The sequence below is a fragment of the Ctenocephalides felis genome, unplaced genomic scaffold (assembly GCF_003426905.1).
Source record: "Ctenocephalides felis isolate EL2017-DRISC unplaced genomic scaffold, ASM342690v1 CF-g0.4_SCAFFOLD_01121, whole genome shotgun sequence".
Classification (NCBI taxonomy): domain Eukaryota; kingdom Metazoa; phylum Arthropoda; class Insecta; order Siphonaptera; family Pulicidae; genus Ctenocephalides; species Ctenocephalides felis.
In genome coordinates this window covers 1414-9873 of record NW_020537275.1, presented here as the reverse complement: position 1 = coordinate 9873, position 8460 = coordinate 1414, and the positions used below count along the sequence as shown (strand labels likewise).

Sequence of the window (8460 nt, the reverse complement as noted above, 5' to 3'; positions counted from 1 at the left end):
AAAGGAACTCAATCCATTTTGGATTTAAAACAACAAAATTTTATAACCTGCTGAGACCCGCTGGTTTTATCACTTCGAGCAGTGATATTTCAATCAATTAAACCATGAAAAGGGCTGCAGGAAAATTAATGAAAAAAAGAAGGATTATAGTGATGGAACAACAGATGAAAAGGAATCTGAAGTTGCAAGAATACTTCAATACTTCCGAAATCCAATAATAATTTTTACTATACTATAATTTTTTATTGTGCGTTTTACCAAACTTTACCAATTTAAATAGGTTGTTCCAGTCTGAAAAGCCAATTATTATGTCAGTTCATAAGAAAATTAGACATATTTAGATCTATTAAAAACATATATGGATAATGAGTACATAAATAGAACACCTATATATAATATTGATCCATCGACATGATTACTATGTTGGAGTAAAAGTTTTCAAACATTTCAACAAAGCAGACTTTCTCTTTTACAAGAAAAATTGCATTTTATAATTCGAGAATGTGAAGAAATAAGAAAACGATTTGATTTTAATGATACGATATTTAAAAATTGAGCAGTAATTGATCCTGCTGATGCATTGAATGGTAAAACGGCCCAATTACAGGTTTGCTACCATTAAATGAGTAAACTGTCGCGATTATTAAACTCAAGTCAAATTCAAATGATTGATAATGAATGCCGAAGGTTTCATAGCTTTGAATTGCCAGATGATATTCATCTTGATGATCCTGTAGATAATTTTTGACACAAAATTTTAATTTACAGAGATAAGAGGTTTGTTTGGAAGTTCGAAAATCTAGCCAAATATTTCTTAAATAATATGTCGAAGGGATGAGCGCGGTCTGGTGCGCCAAATGTTTTATAGGCTAAATAAGCTAAAAGATGTTATGGGCGGCAGCGCATTAGAAGCTGTCCCCAAACCGAAAGTAGATTATTACTTATTATGTAATTAGTGTGTGATGTGACAGGTTTGGACACTGGTAGCACCGTGAGTCTAGGATAAGTTTAGAATAAGTCAGATATGTGTGAATATAGATTATTTAATTATGTCAACAAAACAAAAGCCTGTCATTATTAGTATTAATCAAATATTAATTAATTTCCCAGCTATTTGCGAGTCAACTGATAAAAGGTAAAAGTAATTTAAGTGACGCATAATCAAATAATAAAACGAATTAAAATAATCCGTAACGAGTGGCAAAATAATTTGTAGCACTAGGTGCGGGCCATCTATTGTCAAAATAGATTTAAATAGGTTCTAAAAATAATTTAAAAAGTTCGATCAACCTTTCGATATAAACATATTAAATCTCTTCATTGTGGAGCTCAGCATTTATTGAATGCGCTCAGGGATACATATTGGCCAATCAGTGTATTGGTCTTATTTACAAAAAACCGTAGAACTCTGCAATTGCTATTCACTAATTGCGAGGTAGACTTTGAAGATCCGATTTCTCGGACATCGTCCCACTGAAGGCTATAAAAAATCAATGGATATATATGCCAATTTGCATGCTTTAGTATGCGAGCTGTTCATTTGGAGCTTGTGTCTGATTTGACTTGTAAATGCTTTTTAGCTACATTGAGACGGTCGTGGAAAACCTACGAATATTTATTCAGACAACGGCAAATTAAAAACCTATATCAATTAACGATAAAAACTATCATATCAAAATTATGAACCACTACATGATCAATTAGCATTTTATTTCTGCAAACCACCACATTTTGATAGTATTTGGGAAGCTGATATAAAGACGATTTTATGAAATGCATGTTTAACATTTGAAGACTTAATTATTTAATCTTCCATATATTAAAGAATTCAACAAAATTTACGAATCTAAAATTAACTCGTCAAAAATCACCTTAAATGAAACACGTATCAATAAATGGTTAAGAAATCTAAAATTCATATTTCAGAGAGACTACTCTATATTTTTGTGATGGCCCAAATTTTGCCATTCCAAACAATTGCCATAACTTTAATTTTATCGTCTTTATCTTTTATAGTATAGTACTTAGCAGATTAGAATCAAGTCTACATAATATTGAAAATCTTGAAATCAAAACTAATACCTGTACCACTTTTCTTAAAAAAATTCTCTCGTTTATCAAATCCTTTAACACAAAAGAAATTCGATGATACAGACATTCTCAGAGACATGAAGATTTTCAGAGACGCAAGAAAATACTAACATTTCAATCACAAAGGCCGAGAAGTAGAAGATTTCAGTTATTTTAGATAAAACTACATACCTAGTCTCAGAGTTAATTTCAGGCCAAAAAAAACATTAGGTGCTATCACTAATTGTAAGCCCTGAAGTTTTTATTTTATATTATTTTATATTATTATTTATTTATGTTTGATATTATATTAGTTTAAATACATATCTATATATATAAAAGAGGATCGCTTAAGTAGCAACACTTATAACTCACGAACGGCTGAACCGATTTAGATGAAAATTGGCAGGGAGGTAATTTAGAGCCAGGAGAAACACATAGGATACTTTTCATCCCGTTTTTCATTCTAATTCATTATATATATACTAATGAAAAAAAATACTACATGGCCCGGCCACGCGTTGCTGTGGCTCAGTAATCTATTGATGGCAGGGAGGTAGCTTAGAGCCAGGAGAAACATACGAAATACTTTTTATCCCGTTTTTTATTCTAATTCTGAATTATTTATTTATAAACTATCCATGTAGTTTATTCAATCTATGATACTATCCCTAGACAATATTAGAATACCCCGTATTCATATAGACGCTTCTCTCGCCCGATTTTTACGTTCAGAAGGAATACTTAAAGGGTCCTCCGCTCGACGTGGTGGCGCTGCTTTTGGCACTCAAATTAATGGCGCAAAATTTGAAATGAAAATTAATGAATTTTAATACACGGGTATTTGAAACTAAATTCGGTATTACAATCCTATTATGTTTTGTAATGATACAATAATAACAAAAATATACTAGATAATATTATATTATAATAAATATACAATCAAATCGAAATATAAATCAATAAATACACTGCAATACACCGGTTTATATATAATAGATATCACATCTAATCTACTGGAATAACTTCTACACTTTTTTCTACTTATTAATATAAATATTTAGTGAAATTTAGTGAATAATGCATTATAGTGTTAGTTCATTACATCGTCTGTCATTCTTAACTCTCATTAACTAGTAATCATCCCGTGCAAAATTTGATTTTTTCCCAAGTATATTCAGATCCGCGTGAAGTGGTAATCCAATATTAAACAGCTGGAACAGCTTTCTATTTGTGTATTATGTCTTTCTTGTAGAAGCGTATATTTGATTTCTTACAAAATTTCCTAGAACTGATCTCTTTCCTTAAAGTGTATTATGATTAGACTAATATGTCAATGCACTACGTAGTATTGTAGTAATTATGTCCTCCATATGAGTTTGAAGCTGTTCTATTCATATTGTCAAAGGGCTATGCATTTGAGAGCAATTCCTGATGAAATCTTTATTAACAAATATACAAACACAAACGAAGAAGAATCGCCATTTTGTAAACTTATACAAAAATAACACTGACGTTTCTTAGTAACCAATATAAAACATTTGAAAATACTTTTTCATCGGCTCACTAGCGCCAAATCTGCGACTACAAATGGACCCCTAAGTATTCCTTCTGAACGAGGATTTTGTTCTATAAGTGAAAAGGCCCTGATACTATCAATGATTTCATCCATGACATTTACCTTCGATTGTCAACTGTCAATCGGTGTTTCTGTCATTGAAATTAACCTCTACTACCTCATGTTAAATATAGTGAATGAATATTAGTTCTTGGTTTTATATATATAAGGTGAAGTGAAGTTTAATTAATAACGCCGCGACCAAGACGATCGAATCTTTCCCAACAAAGCCGTAATGCAAGAAGAATGCGAAATATTGCAAATGCAACAACTGAAGAAGAGCATTACATACATTTACATTTACATGTACATTTTGTCGAATAACTCATTCCCAGTTATAATTTCCCAGAATTCATCGAAAAATGGTTAGTAATATATGAAGGTACGGGGTTAAAAGTTCCACGATCAAAGTGTCAAAAACCTGTAAAGATAAAGCATTGTTTAACAACATTATTTGAAAGTGAAGGGAATAAGGTGTATAACCAGCTATAACCTTGATTTTATGACTTTGATATTGGGAGATAAACGGTCATCTTTGAAAATCCATAGTAAGAGTATTTTCTTCTGTTGGTACTTTTTTAGCATTAGTTAAAAATGTAATTATTTTGTAAAATACCTTTAAAATTAAAATAAGACATTAAACCTGTTTGCCATCTGGCCGTTCCAAGTTACCCCGCCTATAGGGTAAAAAGGTCTAGATAACAAATATTTGAAAGACAGAAAAAAGCTCATTTTTACATTAATGAACGTAGTCAGATAATTGTTTGTTTGATATGTGTCATTTGTTGTGATAAAATTGGTTTGATTTTCATAATAAAATTTATATTTGCTCAAACTCAAATTCGACCTTTGTGCCTTGCCCTGCTCTACGTATATACTTTTTATTAAATTTACATTAATTTAAGATATGTTACTTGAAACTTTTCAAAAAGCAGGTCAAAGCAGATATATCTAATTCATTTTCTATTTCTCCTCGCAGAAATTTGAAAAATTTATATAAGCTCAGTAGTATTATTTACAATTATACACAAAATCCAGAATCCAGAAGAATCTGAAAAGCTTAAAACGTAATCAGTAAGTCGAAATACCAAAAAAGACTTGGATTGGATTATACCATGATTTCTATAGAAAGTGTATAAAGCTTCCAGTTTGATTGTATTGACAAAACATAGACAAACTAATGGAATTTATTGTTTTGATAATACCTCATTGTATATAGCATTCAAACAACACATCCTTATACACTTAAAGTATTAATATTTTTGATTCTCTAGAAATTGTTTAGAATATACCTTACTTAGCAAAACAACGTTTGCCGGGTCAGCTAGTCATTTATAAAAAAAAATGTTTTATTTTATTTTATCAATATGCAATGCAAATGTATTTATTTTCAGAATGCTTTCATAAATATCTACTATTTATAAATTTCACATATTTGTGTAGTACATGTAACAAATTAATAATAATTATTATTATATTTAACCAAATAGATGTAAAAATAAATTTAAAAAAAAATATTCTGGCGGGATTCGAACTGGCGACTGTGAGCCTAGGCCTCGAACAAAAAGTTGATAGTAAGCGCCGCAACGCGCGTAGACATAGGGCTTAGCGCGTTTTTAGCAGTTTTAACCAATTTTTATTTAATTTTTTTAATTAAACCGCTTCCCATAGGACTCTAATATTTAAAGGTGTTCGGTTTGACCATCAACTCTACAACCATGCAAAGTTTCATTAAAATCCCAGAAGAGTAAACCTGATGGTTACCTTGTTAGTAAAAGATGCCTAATATCATTACACAATGAGGCAGCAATAAATAAAAGAACCGACAACAATTCGCTTTGCATTCCCGGTTTTCCGCCTTGCGTTCCGGTTTTTTCTAAAAGTAATATTTGTCCCGGTTTTAGGTGTTTTGAACCAAATTTTTAAAACTGTGTTGATTGCCAATATTTCTTTAAATATATTTTAACTAGAAACCTTTTAATAATTTAAAAAAATATGATCACCTCACTATATAATAATCCTTGACCATTTTTCAAAATGCCATCAAATTTGAATAAAGTGAGTATTTTATTATTTTACCAAAAACATTGCTTACCAGTCTTTTTTATACTTTCACAAAAATTTTATAAACATAATTAAGACGATAATAACTCTGTACATACTATAATGTGACAAAAAATTAACAAATCATATAATTTTGAATGTTCCAATTATGAATAGCTTGGTTGGCTGGCATCTGATGTAGATACAAAAATTTAAATCTAAAAATACTTTGTTAGAAGGAACTTTATGCACAAACAAGAGTAAGATACTGAAAACTTGTTTAGTATTGCACCACTAAATAACTATAAAAACTATGAGAAATTGTGTGTTTTATTATATGATAATATCTATAAGTTTATTTAACAAATGTAATTAGTTTTTTTCAACTTAAGCCACAATAAACATGTTCTCGTATAGACCAGTCATTTTGACTGGTATTAAAAAAAAGGAATATTAAAATGGGTGATAAATCCAGTGATGAAATTTGAAAATTGAACAAGCCAGCATGAGTAAACAAAACTATTTAATATTTAATTATTGTGATCAAATTAACTCTGTTATGAAAAAAACATGCAAGAACTTACTGAATTCGATCCCTTATTCAAGTTACCTCAAAATGCTCTTAAATATAGTATGATTTTGTTATGTAAAAAATTCCTCATGTTGAATAGTACTTCTTCACTGACACCTAAAAATAAAAATTATTATAATATTTCATATAAAAAATAAAGATATTAGGTTGTTCCAAAAGTAGTTTCTGTTTTTATAGATTTTTTAACAAATCATTTTTGTGTAATAAAGAAATACTGTATTAACTTATGTATTGGCCATTTAACTCAGACATCTTCATTCAAATTTCTAGAGGTAGTGTAATTCCAAGATCATAAATTTTTTGGTTGTTATTAACAAAAACCTGATAAAGGTGCTTCTGGACCCCTTCATTTGAAGCAAAGGTTTTACAGTCTAATAATTATTTTAGTAACAGAAACAAATAATAGTCCGATTATGACATGTCTGGAGAATACGGTGGGTGTGGCATTGTGTACCATTCACGGTATAGAAGTTGAAGTCATATCATATAGTTCATTTTCCGTGAAGTATATCTTATAGTTTATTCAGCTGATCACAGCAGGCATCTGAATGAACTGTTATGCTAACTTGAAATAACTGAAAACAGACATGACTTAAAATCTCACCAAACATAAGCATCAAGTGTTTCTAGTAAACATCGGCTTGCAACTGGTTTGAGAAAGTTCTTTTTTTTGTTTCATGAGCAATTGCATGAGATATATTGTATTCAGCCCATTTTTCATTCCTAGTGGTGATTTTCTTCAAAAACCAATCATTTTCAGGTCGTTTCAGAAATGAATCGCAGACTTTAATTCGGCGACACAGGTTTTTCTCTATAAGAACCTGGAAAACTCATGCATTGAGCTTTGATAAAATTCTTGACCTTTCGAGTGGACATAAACAATTGAATTTAATAACTTTTATCATTTGTAATGTTATCTACAGTTAAACAGTAAAATATGTTGACAATGCAGCGAATTGTTTCCATATTTGCAGAGACAGTATCCAACAACAACTGTGCCTAATTGATCAGCATTTTTCACATACCTTAATACAACCTTAACAAGTTTCAAATTATATAATAATAAGGCTCAGGTATGATGTTAGTTTAAAAAACAAATACAAATAATTTGTGGAAAAACAACGAAGCTACTTTCGAAACAACTATTGTTTGGATTCCCATTTTAAATAGTATTAAAAACGATTTCCATTTTAAATGGAATTAAAAAGAAAGAAAAGATGAAATGCATACAAAAGCGATTGTTAAAATATATTTAACATGTGCTTTGTCATAACCTCACCTTGAAATTGAAACCATATCGAAGAACAACGAAGTACGTACTCACTTAATAATCATAAATAAGACAAACAATAAGTTTAAAATTGTGCCACAAAAATAAATACGAAATTCACAAATTCATTCAATTCAGCAAATGCAGAATAAAATGCAGTCAAAGTTATGTGCTTTATTCACGAAATTAATCTAATAAGCTTAATGATTAATTCATTAAAATACTAACCATAAGCCTGTAAATAATTATATCGCCAATTAAGGTCATTCATCGTCCATTAAAGCACTGAACATAAACAAAATACAATTAATATCCAAAACCCTTAGCAATATAATACCCAAAACAGACATGTTGAAACACATCTGAAGCACCGAATGACATAAATTACGTTAAACGAACAATAACGAAGTAACTCAGAGAACAAATGTAAGGGTGTCGGCACACTACCATAAAGCGACGTACGACAATCGTAATCATAGATAGAAGAAAAGAATAGATCGCTTTCTCAGTCTATATTTCGCCACGTTTTTTTCAGACCAATTTGGCAATTTGTCCGTGTTAGTTGAAGCTACAGAGGGCATTAGTAGACTGAACGGGTGCGTATAAAAATTACTATAAAAATGCACCAATATTATGTAGACCGATGAAATTCGAAATTAAAAAAAAAAGAAAATTAAATTTTTAAAAGCATTTATTATGCACAAAAATATTTTACATTATATAATAATATTACGGTATATGTCACTATCCAGAAGACAGTTGCGCTCTGAAGACGAATCACCACTGAAACCTAAATAATGAAACATTATAGAGTAAAAATATTATCACACATTTGTTGTTATATCATCTTGAAGTATAAATCAGGCA

The 8460-nt window shown here is 30.1% G+C and overlaps 1 long non-coding RNA gene across 1 annotated transcript; it reads right to left on the bottom strand.

Annotated features, from left to right (window-relative positions):
* Positions 1–6378: 6378 nt before the first annotated feature.
* LOC113365569 lies at positions 6379–7951 on the bottom strand. The gene is made up of 2 exons (XR_003366227.1): positions 7822–7951; positions 6379–6419 (listed from the first exon to the last, which is right to left on the bottom strand). It is a non-coding gene; the product is annotated as an uncharacterized LOC113365569 (long non-coding RNA).
* Between the last annotated feature and the right edge of the window lie 509 nt (positions 7952–8460).